Source organism: Callospermophilus lateralis, chromosome 7 (genome assembly GCF_048772815.1).
Source record: "Callospermophilus lateralis isolate mCalLat2 chromosome 7, mCalLat2.hap1, whole genome shotgun sequence".
Lineage (NCBI taxonomy): Eukaryota > Metazoa > Chordata > Mammalia > Rodentia > Sciuridae > Callospermophilus > Callospermophilus lateralis.
In genome coordinates this window covers 45,185,146-45,198,870 of record NC_135311.1, presented here as the reverse complement: position 1 = coordinate 45,198,870, position 13,725 = coordinate 45,185,146, and the positions used below count along the sequence as shown (strand labels likewise).

General features: G+C 36.1%; 1 pseudogene; it reads right to left on the bottom strand.

Annotated features, from left to right (window-relative positions):
- Nucleotides 1-9,162: 9,162 nt before the first annotated feature.
- LOC143404235 (vomeronasal type-1 receptor 90-like) overlaps nt 9,163-13,725 on the bottom strand; it is a 39,061-nt pseudogene continuing 34,498 nt past the window's right edge.

Below are 13,725 nucleotides of genomic sequence, written 5' to 3'. Positions count from 1 at the left end.
TACTTTCTTCCTTGATTAACTTTTCCTTTAGTATATTTCCTCCTTTGGCTGTTTTTCACTTTTTTATTTCCTCTCTATGAATAGTTTTCTGAGAATGTTTTGTAGTGCAGGTTTTCTAGTAGTGTGATTTTTAATTTTTTTTTCATTATCATGGAAGGTTTTCATTTCATCTTCATAACTGAAGCTTAGTTTTGGTGGATATAAAATTCTTGGCTGGTACCCATTTTTTTCCCAGGGCTTGATACATGTTATCCATAACCTCCTGGTTTGAGGGCCTGTGTTGAGAAATCAGCTAAGATCCAAAGAGTTTTCTCACTATATATAATTTTATTTTTCCACTGACAGCCTTTAGAATTCTATCCTTATTCCATATGTTCATCATTATCTTGTGCTTTGGTGTAGTTCTGCTGTGATTTTATCCATTTAGTGTGCTGTGATTTTTCATTTCATTCTTTAGATTTGGGAATTTTTTGATATTATTTCATTGAAAAGATTGTGCATTCCTCCTCACTTTTGTCTATTCTGATCAATCTTAAATTTGGCCTTTTATGTTTTTATGTATTTTATGGGAGTTCTTTTCATGGTTTCTTATCATCTTCTCTGTGTGGCCAATTTTATTTTCAAGAGTGCATATTTTGTCTTTATTGCCTGAGGTTCTGCTTCTGAGTGGTCTAGTTTGTTGGTGACACTTTCCATTGAATTTTTAATTTGATGTATTCTTTCCTTTATTAGAGAATTTCTGCTTGATTACTTTTTATAATCTTTGCCTTTTTATTGAAGTAATCTTTCACTTCTTATATTTTCTCTGTGATACCCTAATTTATTTAAAGATCTGTCTAACTATATACCGTCTAAACTCCTTCTCTGTCATATCTTCTACTGTGTTGTCAATGGGTTCTACTGTTGGGACATCTTGGTTCTTTGAGTTTTTTTGTTCCCTTGTTTGTTTCATGTGATTGTGTGTCCTCCCATCTAGCAGTATGGATCTTATGCAGTACAGTTTTTACCTTGTTGTCTATAGTGTCCGTGAAGCTTCCTTTACCTCACTTTAAGGGGGAGAAAAATGTTTACAGTACCCAATGCAAACAGTATACAACTTTAAACCAAATAGCTCCTACTAAGGCATCCACAGTTTGTTGCAATAAACAGAAATTATGTGTTCAATCACTGTCTACAATATACACAGTAAGTTTGCTAAAAGGATTTACCATTTTAAATGATGGACAAAGAGGGAACAGAAGTAGCATAGGATGTGATGCTCATGAGGGAGAAGGAGTGAAGAAAGAGGTAAAAATTTATTCAAAGAAATAAGGAGAAATTAATAGAGGGTGAGTATTAGCATGAGAGGAGTGAGAAAGAGAATACAGGGAGAGAGATAAGTGAGAGAGAAAAAATCTGCAGAGTTTTTTAAAAGTAAAAAATATAATAACACATAATGAAATTGTAATATACTATTCTGACATCCCATTCCTCAATAAATTGATTCATGAAAAATATTTGGATTCAAAGACAGTAGACATATGAGAGACAGGGCAAAAAGAAAAGAAAAATTTCAATGGGAAATTAAATAATTGTTTATTTTGGCCTTCAAAACCTTTCTCAGTTTCCCTCCTCCATTAATACATGGGTTGTCTGAAGTTTGATGGTAGCTCCAGTCTGGTGGCGATTGACCTGTTGGCTGGGTGAGCAGATAGCTAGAGGCTCTTACAACTTCTTTCCATCTCTTCCACCATTTTAGCTGGCACCTTTCATCTCTTGATACCTCAGGACTCACTGAGCTGGAGAGAGCCTGTGTTCCTCCTGAAAACTGCCCCCAGTCTCTGGCTTTCTACAGGCTGGCTAGGTCCTGACTGGCTCACACAGACCCAGCTGCAATGTGATAGATGTGGGCTCCAGATCCCCCAGGCTCTGCCTTGCTGCAATTCCAAAACCTCAGTGGCATTTCTACTTACAGAGAGATGACCAGGGAAGCACTCACCCAATAGAGCCACCTGTAAAGAGGCAGTCAGATGGCAGCAGCTAGCACACCCCACAGGAAGACCTCAGTTGCAACCAGAACTGTAAGTATCCCAATAATATATCTCCAGGCCCTGGCCTGTGTCCCAGACTGTTGTGGGAATGCTCCAAGATGGTGGCTGTGGTGGTGGCAAACCTGCAGGCCCCTTAACCCTGAACTCTCAGGCCCTAATTTGTGTCTCAAGATGGTGGTGGCTGCATGTAACCAACCTGTGTGTTTCCTGACAATGGAGATCCAGGCAGCACCAGGCAGTGGGCAGCTGGCAATCCATGGGCATTCTGTGAGCAGTCTGTGGGCCAATGGTGGACAGCAGGTGTATATCAGGCAGCAGGTGACAGGTAGGTGCAAGGTGGGCAATGGGTGGGCAGAAGGCGAGTAAACAGACAAATGGCAGGTAGTCATGGTGGATAAATTGGGGGCAAACATCAGGGGATAGATGGGCAAACACTAGGATGTGATGTTTATGAGGACCAAGGGCAGCCTCATAGAGAGACAATATTTCCTCTTCTTGAATTTGGAGTCATGGAGTGATAGGGAATGCAGCTTCCCTCTCGTTTGTCATCTTGGATCCCCAGAGTGAACATTTTGAAAATAAATATTTTGACCTACTTGTACAAAAGAACCACCAAAAACTCAAAAGGAAATGCAGTAAAAATTAGGCTGGGTGCTTGTGCCACATTAATTCTCAGTGCGAAGACATCTGAGTTCACTGAGGAAAGACCCATTCTGCAGAGTATGACTGAAGCTATGAAAACTAGTGAGTGTATTCTGTTAATTTTGTCCCTGTTGATTGACTTTATTTATTTTTTAATTAAGATCAGAGATACATTCACAAAAAATGAGTACGTAGTGTAGAGTTCCCCCAAGCCTAGCCACTAAAAGTTTTCTCTATTATTTACATCTTGCTTTGCTGTGGTAAGTTTGTCATAATTATTGGACCAATATAATGATAGCAATATTGATATGTCATCATGAAGCTACTTGTTTTGTAGTTCTGTGAGTACTGACAAAAGCATAGTGTAGAGTATCCACCGTCATTGGAGCTTACAGAAAAGGTTCACCACCCTGAGGATCTCCTCCTTCAGATGTTCACTTTCCACATTTCCCTGAATCTGTAGCAAACTTTAGTTTTTTATGGTTTATTTTTTACCTTTTGGTTGGAGTCATAGTTGGAGTCACAGTAATGCTGCATTTTAGACCAGCTGTTTCCCTTGGGGATATGTTTATGTGGTTACATGTTGATTAGCCCATTTGTTTTTATTGCTGTCTGATATTCCATGGTGTGGATAGGTAACAAGTTTATAGATCATAAGAAGAACATATTTACCAAAGGCTTTCATGGTTGCTTCCTGTTCTTGGCAATTATGAATAAAAGGGCTGGCAAAAAATATCAGCTTTCCAACCATTGGAGAAACAGCTAGGAATGTGCTTTCTGTATCTTGTGTAAGACTGTGTTTAGTTTTCTAAGAAGATATCAAATTGTGTTTCAGAATGCTTGTACAGCTTTGTGATCCCACTGTTTTCTGTGTGTATTTTTATTTAGTTTAAATTTTCATATTTTTGACCATTTAACAATACATATTTAGGAATGCATACAGTGTTGTGTTGTAATCCCCATTGTATTTTGCTCCCATCTTTTAATTGCCTCAAAAAATCAAGTATTCATTAAGTGATCATTTACTTTGTGTCCTCCCAGATCCTGTCAACTATCCTGCTATCTTTCTGCATGCTTATATTATATATTCTGCATAATTCACATGAATAGAGTCATATGTAATTGAGGGCATCTGATTTTGTTTAGTTTAATATTTTAACAATATTTCCATGCTGTAGCCTGTATCAGAATTTCATTCATCTTTATGGCACAGTAATATTTTACTGTATCTGTGTACAAAATATCATATTTTATTTACCCATTCATGTGTTGATGAACATTGTGTTATTGTTTGTTTATTTATTTTTGATACTGAGGATTGAAGCCATGGGCACACAACCACTGAGCCACATCCCAAGCACTTTCCATATTTTATTTAAAGACAAAGTCTCACTGAGTTTAAGAACTTCACTAATATGTATGTGGATTGCAGTTTCTCTACATTCTTTGCTAGAGCTGTTATTTTTCCTTTTTTTCCACGTCATGACCATCTTATTCAATGTAAGGTGCTGTCTTGTTCATTTATTTATTTACTTTGGGTACAGAGGATTTTACTCAGGGTGGTTTAGAAGTGAGCTTTTTTCCCTTGACCTTCTTCATTTTTGTATTGCGACAGGTTCTCACTGAGTTGTCCACCTGGACCTCAAAGTTGTGATCTTCTCGTCTCAGATTCCCAAGTAGCTGGAAGTATAGGTGAGCATGCCCAGGCCTGACTGCTATTATATATTTTAACAAAGTGTACAATTTTGATATGCTAGACCTAAAGCAAAACATATTTCTAATGAATATTCACTGAAAGCATTATCAAAAAATATAGTGCACGAGAAAGTAAATAATCTCAGAATAAAGATGTGACATGCAAAATAAAAAAAAAACCTGAAAATTCATATGCATGTTAATGAGGACACTGAAATGGATTTAAGACAAAGAAATATCTTGCTAGCCAGATAGAGTACTTTGGAATGACCATCATTTGTAATCCTAACAATATTTTTCATAGAAAAAAATTCTGCAAAATATTTAAGCTTGTTCTAATAAGAATGGAAAATGCTTTAGATAAGTTTTGTCAGAAGCTGACCCTTTCTTCTACCATATGGTTTTTTTAAAAACAATATTTGTAATTACAGATAGAAAAAATGTGTTTATTTATTTTTATATGGTACTGAGAATCAAATACAGCTCCTCACATGTGTTAGGAAAGTGCTCTGTCTCTGAGCTACAAGCAACCCCAGCTCAAATCCATGTGGTTTTTAATAATTGTTATAATTTTTGTATCAGCACTGATCAGCACCAGAGGACTGACCATGCCATAGCCATTGACCACAAGCACCTGGATACATATCAGGATGGAGTTGCTAGTCCATGTCAAGCTTGTGAACAATAAAATGATGGTGTCTGCTCAGTACAGAATGACAAGTCAGCTGAAAAGCAGAAGAGTGGTATGTGTGGGCCTTGTTCTGGGGAGCGTTTGAAAGAGAATGTCGGACTGTGAAGATTTTGGACCCACTGTGCATTTGTACAACAGAATTACCATGTATCTACCTGAAAGACCCATAAGCCCCACATAGAAGATATATTTGCATGCCACAAGACAACTAAAGAAACTTCTGTGTATGTAGCTCATGGGCAGAAAGGAACAATGATCAGTGACAAAGAGGAGACCAGATTGGTTTTGTTGGGTGTGGCCACAGTGTAGGAAAGCTGCATCAAGGTTTATGGCAGCACAATTCACAATAGCTAAACCATGGAACCAACCTACACACCCTTTAGAATCTCTTTACACGAATTATCTTTACTTATTCCAACCAGAGTTTTGGTGCATAAGTAAAGTATTGTCATTTTATATGGAGCATATTAGAAGTGAGGTTAACTTTTTAAACAAAACTATCTTAAATCATTTTTTTTCAGGCATTAGTGTGGCAAAATTCCTTTAGAGCATCTTTACCTTAGTAGTGGAAGAATCTCTTATGGAGCAGAGGGATGCATAACCCTTATTGATTGATGGATGAGTATCTTATAGATGTAAGGTACTGGTTCACTGTTATATAATAAAGAGGATAAAAATTGCAAAAAATATATTTTCTTGACTTAGTGACAAAAAAGGACAGGTAAAACCTCACAGGGAAATATACTAAAAAGGCAAGAATGTTGTAACTCGTTAATTCTCAGTACAAAGGCCCCTTTGTTCATTGTTGAAGACCAATCCTTGGGCAGAGGGTAGAAGGCTTTAGGAAAACCCCATAGCTGTTCTGATTATTTTAATCAATAGCATTTATTTTTAGGAAGAGTTACAGATTTACAGAAAAAGAAAACATATAGTACTCTGTTCTCATTTTGTTGCCCCACCACCCCGTTATTACATATTTTAATACATAATTAAATATTACCATCTGATGGTAATATTTAATTATGTATTAAAATACTCATGTTGCTGTTCTGTGAACACTATAAAGTATAATGTTAGTTTTCACCACGATGGCATCATACAGAATAGATTTGCCACCCAAAACATCCCTGTACTTCCCCCTTCATCCTCTTCTACTCCCTCTGTATTCCTGGCAACCTTTAATGTTTTTATTGTCTATTGTTTTGACTTTTCTAGAATATCATAAGAGTTGGAAGCAGACAGATGTAGGATTTTAGGTAGAATGTTTCCCCTGGTGATTCCACATCTTTTCATGTTTAGTAGTGCATTTCTTTCTTTCTTCTATTTTGCTTCTTTTTTATACCTTTAATTTATTTATTTAGTTTTATGTGGTGCTGAGGATCAAACCCAGGGCTTCACACATGCTACGTGAGTGCTCTACTGCTGAGCCACAACCCCAGCCCTCTATTTTGAATTTCTGAATGACACTCCAATGTATGGATGTGTCAATGTTTTCATTAATATTAGGAAGTAGCTACTGTAGGTGATCTTATTTACTTCCAGTTCTTGGCAATCATGAATGGAGAAGCCGTGGGTATCTACATGTAGGTTCTTGTGTGGATACAATCTTTTAACTCGTTTAACAGCTAGGAATATGACTCTTGGGCCATATTAACTCTATGTTTTGATTTTTAAGAAGCCATAAAACTGTCTACCAGAGTGATGGTCCATTTCTGTGACTCCACCAGCAATGTATGAGAGTTCCTCTTGTTCTTCAACCTTGAGAGCTCTTGATATTGTCAGGCTTTAAATATTGTAAATTCTTAGAATTGTGTTTAATTTGCATTCCCTTAATGACATATAATATTGAGCATCTTTTCCTATGCTTACTCACCAAATGTATAACCCCTATTTTTTTATTTGTTAAGGAGCTTATTTATTTTTTAATTCAATTTTTTTAACAACCTTATTTAGGGAATACTAAAATACAATGAACTACACATATTTAATGCATATTTTGTTAAGTTTTGACATAACTACTTACCAATGTAACAATCACCACATTCAAGATAGTTAACATTTATATACAGCCAGAAGGTTTCTGGCAGCCCTGTGTAATTTCTTCCTCTTTTTTCCTCTTTCTTCCAAAAACAACCACTGACTGTCTTTATATTGTGATATATAGTAGATGGGAAGTCACACATATTAATCATCAGAGCCTTGGTCCACATGGCAGGAGACCTTGGAACAATCACTCACCTCTCAGACTCAGTTCACTCATCTGTAAGATCAGGATTCTTCCAAACAGAACTCAAGATACTGGAAAGATAAGGACAAAGTAACTAATGAGCAAAGAGAGTGCCTGACACATAGTTGGGTCTTGATTTCTGGAACCCAGTGTTACCCTCTATGCTTCAGGTTGGAGATGCAGAGTTCCTGTGGGAGCCAGTAACTCCATAGTTCCTCTCTATCACCTTGAGATTTTTCTATCACTTTTATGTCTTCAGGGATTTCTCTTATGTTTTATTGAGGTTAAATTCTCATAGGATGCTGTGGTAGAATTACCAGATTTACCTTGTTCTAAACATTTCAATCACAGGAGGAAAACCATATATCTGTTAGCAAATACTCACCCTCTGATGCCCTCCCAGCCACTGGCAACCACCTTTCTCTTTTCTGATTATGTGACTTCCAGTCTTTTAATATTTATGTCAATGTAGTTATAGCCTATGTGACTTTTCATATCCGATTTTGGTTACTTTGCTTAATATTATTGAGATATATATTCACATTGTACTCTGTATCAGTATTTCTTTTGTTATGACAGTAATATTCAAACACGTATATGGATGTTATATATCATTTTATATTTGTTCATAAATATATCTATGAACATGTGCTTATACGTATGTGGTTAATGTGTTTATGAGAGTGGCAATGTAGCTTTACATCAGTTTAGCCAGAAGCTGAACTTTCTCTCTCCATTTGGTTTGCACAACTTTTGTTATATATATATATATATATATATATATATATATATATATATATATATATATACACACACACACAGACACACACACACACACACAAATGTATTTATCCATTCTTGATGAACATTTGGATTTTCATCTATTTCCTAGTGTAAATGGTGCTGCTATTAACATATATGCACAAGTGTTTGAATATCTGTTTTTAATTCTTCGGGGAATATAGCTAAGAATGGAACTGGTAGGTCATATGATAATTTTATTTTCACATTTTTAGCAATCATCATATTTTTTTCAATACTCAATGAATTACCTTATATCCTTACTGAAGGTGTATACGGCTTTCAAATTCTTCACATGGTTTCCAACAATTATTTCTATTTCTTTTTTTTTTTTTAGTGGAGACTTTCTATTGGTCAAGAAGTGCAGTCTCATGGTGTTTGTGTTTTTGTTGTTGTTGTGGTTTTGAACACCTTGGTGGTCTGCCTCTGAGCTCCATCTCCTGCCCTTTTAATTTTTACTTAGAGACAGAATTTCACTAAATCACATTGGGTGCCCTTGAAATTCCATTTCTCCTGCTTTAGTCTCCTGAGTAGCTTGAATATAAACATGCACATATTATTAGACAAAAGGAAAGAGAAAAGCATCAATGAGCCTCTAATAGAATTTCACTGAAAGAAACTTTAAAGAACAGCAATGCAGGAAGAAAGGAAATAGACCCAGTGTAAACGTCTGAGATCCAAAGTAAAAGGAAACTATAATAGTTTATAATATGCTAAGGAGGCCAAGTATAGTGACAATTAATGTAAATAACTTAAAACAAGATGTACATACAACAGAATATTATTCCCAAGGTATTTGCTAAGTATTTAGATTACTTTGTTCTAACAAAAAAATTTATTCCTATCTTAATAATTTATTTTCCAGAAGGAAAATTTTATAAACTAAAGAAAACAGTTTTAATGAAAGTGGCAAAGTAGCTTTACATCAGTTTAGCCAGAAGCTGAACTTTCTCTCTCCATTTGGTTTGCACAGCTTTTATTATGTGTGTGTCAGCACTTACCAGCACCAAAAGACTGATGGTGCCATAGCCATTGGCCACAAGAATTTGAAGACACAACAGGATGGTGTCACCAGTCTATGTCATGACTACAGTCAGTGAAAAGATGGAGTCCACACAGTACAAGACCTCAAAGCAGTTGATGAGCAACAGAATAGTGTAAGCGGCCCTTTCTTCTGGGGATCTTTGTGGAGAAAACCTGCAGGTATGAAGAGACATGACTTGTTTTTTATGTCTATGCAAAAGATTTATCATGTATGCACTTGAAAGAACCATCAGACCCAGAAATAAGAGATCTCTCAATGCCACCAAGGCAAGAAAGAGGCTCCTGTGTCTGTACCTCATGAGCAGAAGGGAACAGTGGTCAGTAAGAAACAGAAGACCAGGCTGGGTCTTATTGGGTGTGGCCACAGTGCAAAGGAGCAGGTTGCTGGAGAGGGTCATGGTGAGAGCCCATAAGAAGACAAATAGCCCCACAATGGGATTTGTGGATGTCAGTTTGAAGTTGGCCAACCAGGAGCCATTGGGACTAATGGTGATGGCCTGAAGCACACTCAGGACACAGGTGGTGCAGATGGACAGCCCCCTCATGACCTTGTGCAGGAAGACAAGTACTTTGCATTTGAAGTCACCTGGAATGTCTTGTGTTTCCCAAATGTCTGTACACACCAAAAGGCCCATGGTGGGGAGCATGAGGATGTGTGTTAGGGCCAAGTGGGTGACAGGGAGGTCGGTGAGCCTGGGCTTGTGGCCCATAAAGACCGTGGCAATGTGAAGGCAAAGCAGAATGGTCTTAGCTGTGATCCCAATGCCAGCCTGGGGATAGAAAGCTTTTCTTAGGGCAACATAACTGAAATGTTGGCCCATCTTCATGGGGAATCTGGGGAGAAAACAGGGGCAGTGGAGAGCAACACCTTTTTCATTGCCATGCTTCCAGTTCTACAACCCCTTACAATCTCTAGAATTATCATTTAACAAAACAACAAAAATCTTTGTGAGTAGGGTAGGCTCTTAGTCTTAATATTAATTTCAAATCAATGGTTGGTGGTGGCTCCATGGTAGAGTGCTGGCTTAGCAGAAATAAAGCCCTGATTCCATGCACATCACTGAAAGAGAAAAGAAAAAGTAAGTAAAAAATGCGTAAAGAATAAATTTCACCTTAAGCATAGTGCATTCTTCTGAATAATGATTTTGCATACCTCCCATTCATCACTTGGAAGTGCTGAGATTTCACCCCTCTCTTTGAACCTGTACACACCATGTTTTCTGATGTAGCATAAATCATGTTATTTAATGGTGAGATTTTGTTTGCTTTTCCATCTTCCCTGCAGCTTTCTCTATGTGAAGATACTGCCTTCTCTGGCTTGCATGTGCCATATCTGAAACACTGTGGCTTACATAAAATTTATTTACCATAAGCTCTGGATGTAAAGTTTGGATAAGCAGAAATCAGAATCCTTCAGGGAAATCATACCAACAAGCCTGTTCCCATGGATCATTCAAGTGCAGAATTTTAAGGGATTTAGTAATTTCTGTGCTCTTCTCCTATGACTTTTATTTATCTCAAGCCCATCATTTATTAGCTGGGGGAACACTTTCACTTCATCTAGGTTTCAATTGATTTCATTGGCAAATGGCAATCAGCTTACACTTTCCTTGTAGCATTTTTGGAGTGAGTAATTAGATAGGTGTCTGACACATATGAAGCACTGTAATACTGTTCATAACTTTTTGTCTCTAATCTTAGTGTGGAGTGTAAATATGGTATATTAAGGATTTCCTACCATATTTAAGAAATGCCTATGCATGATTGGATTTCTTTGGCAAAATTTTATCCTTGGAATCTGTTAGTATTGTACAGTTATTTCTTCAAACTTTCAAATTACTACCTGCAATAAATATAGATGTTTTCACATTCCATATCTATTCCAGAAATAAAGGGACACAGTTGGTAGAATCTCCTTCACAGTTCTTATCCCTGTAAGTAATACCACAGTATGTCTTCATTCTCATAAGTCTTTTGTGTTAGAGAAAATAGCCCTGCTATCTCAATAGTAATGGGGGATGCCTTACTAGGAATGTCCTGTACAAATTATTCAGTCAGGTACTAAGAGTAATTTAGTTGCTCAGAAGTGGGAACTGACATCAATTGTCTTTCACTTGATTTTTCAGATGTACATGGTTGCCAGCTGGCAAAATAACGGTGCCAATCTGACTTGTTTACAGACCTTAATACATGGTAAACAGCACATTGAATAGCAGGACCATGACTCTAATTCTGGCATCTCACTCAGTCTCATTAATCTTTAATCTCAGGACTTACAGTTTTTGATCTGTGTGACATTGTGAAAGTAGTTATAACTCCTTCCAGAGTCTCCATATGAGCAGTGAGAATGATGGAATACATAATGCAATTTCTATTATACTCTCAAATTTTATCCAAATAACTTTCTAATCAAAGGCAGAGTTATTGAGATTCCATATCCTTGACATAATACTTATGAAATATAGGCAAAACACATAAACATTAATGCAGAAACACAAGAGTTTCAGTCATGGCAAGGCAAAGAGACTATCTTGGGGTGTACCAATAAAATAGCATCAGGATGAGGCTCTTCAGATACTTTTAATCAAAAAGCTGAATCCAAGGCTGGAGTTGTGATCAGCAGTAGAGCACTTGCCAACCATGTGCAAGACACTGGGTTTGATTCTCAGCACCATGTAAAAATAAATAAGTAAAATAAAGCATTGTATCCAACTACAATGTAAAAAATCTTTTTAAAAAATTTAAAACAAGTTTCCAAATTTAAGTCATGCTCCTATCAATGGCCATGTTTAGATATGTGGAAACTAGGATGTAAACGGTCTTCAGTATTATAATCCAGTCACCATTTCCTTCTACTAAATCACAAATTGCTGAAGATTTTGCTTAATTTACTTTAATGAACATGTAAACGTGAAGTCTGTGGTAATTCAGTGACTGGAACAAAACTAATTGGAAAGTGTTTTGTGAAGGAATTTTTCAATTCAGAATATGATTAGTCAAAATTTGGGTGGAAGGAGTGGTGGAAAATATTTTAGAAGAGAAAAAATTGTCTTAAAAAGATAAAAGACATTTTCTGTATATTATTATAATCTGCTCTCTTTACTACTAGAAATTCAGTGCAATTATAACAAAGGAATTTGTCATTTTAATTCTAGAAGCATTAATATATTTAATATAAGTAAAAATGTTACTATTGGTTCATTTTAGTTATATACATGAGAGTAGAATCCATTTTGATATAATTATAAAAGCATGGAATATAGCTTATTCTATTAGAAACCTATTCTTGTGGATTTACTTGATTTAAGATTCACTGGTTTGTTTTTGTTTATATGCATAGGAAAGTTATGCACAATTCATTCTGCTAATTGAAAATCTTCTCAAATTCTATTCACTTTATTAATGATTATCATTAGTAAAGAATAACTACAGCTCATAGAACAGCTGGGAGAAGAGAAAAATTCTAGAAATTTTTCAATATGCCAACCCATAGTATAGTATTACTATATGTAGTATATAGTATAGTATGTTTTATTTTATTACAAACTTGTTTATTGTATTATTTTCCTGTCTCCCTGCATCTTTAGGACAATTTAAAATGCATAAATGCACCTCCACTGAATATCTATGTGCAAAAAAGTGGAAGATAAAGTAATTCTTATGTAGTGTACCAAGGACTACTTGAAAGAATGCAGTGTCTTTTTTTTCATATAAATATACACTACACATTTTGTTGGAAGTTTCTACTCAAAATAAGATATATTATAAATATTTTTTAGCAGATGAGTCTGTGAGCTTTAGTTTAGTGAGGTTTAGTGATATTTTAAGTTCTGGAAAATAATATAACACTAGAAATTGCTGGCCTTTTAAATTATTATAAATTGTGAGTCTTTATGGTGAAAAAAATTACTCATGTAAGATAAAAATATTTGTAATATTATAAATAATAACAATATTATGAATTTTAAAATGATAGAATGAAAATTCAGATAAATCATATACAAATTCAAAGAAGTGCTGTAGCACATTAGAAATAAATACCTGTGCCTGGATTTGAAGTAGTAAGAGGCAGACTTCAAAGTGCATCCCTCCAGTGCTAACAATGCAGTCTCCTCTGCCTCCTCTATCCATAGAGCTGAGGCTTCCAAGATGAGGTTTTATGGGACAGACAGCTTTAGCTCATCTCTCGATGGACTGATAATCTTGGTGTTGCATCTGTAGTCTGACAGCACCTGTCTTGCTGTAGGCAGGGAGGGAGTCCTCAGAGGAAAAAAAATACATTCTTCCATTTTCAGACAATGGTAAATAAGCATCATCTGGATGAAAACTTTTTACATGTAGCTCTCGCTTTCCAAGGTCAGAGTACACTTGGGAATTATTTGCATAGAATTCATAGCAAACAAGTTGAGGGGCTCTTCTACTGATGCCAAAGAGTCCTGGCCTGGAATACAATAAAGTGACCAAACAAAAATAACTAATGTCATATTTACATTCTCAGATATGTCAGTTCCATGTAATGACACCCCTATATCAATGAATATGCCTCAGAGGCAGTTTTGATTTCTAAATGCCTTACACTTGAGAAGAAAATATGG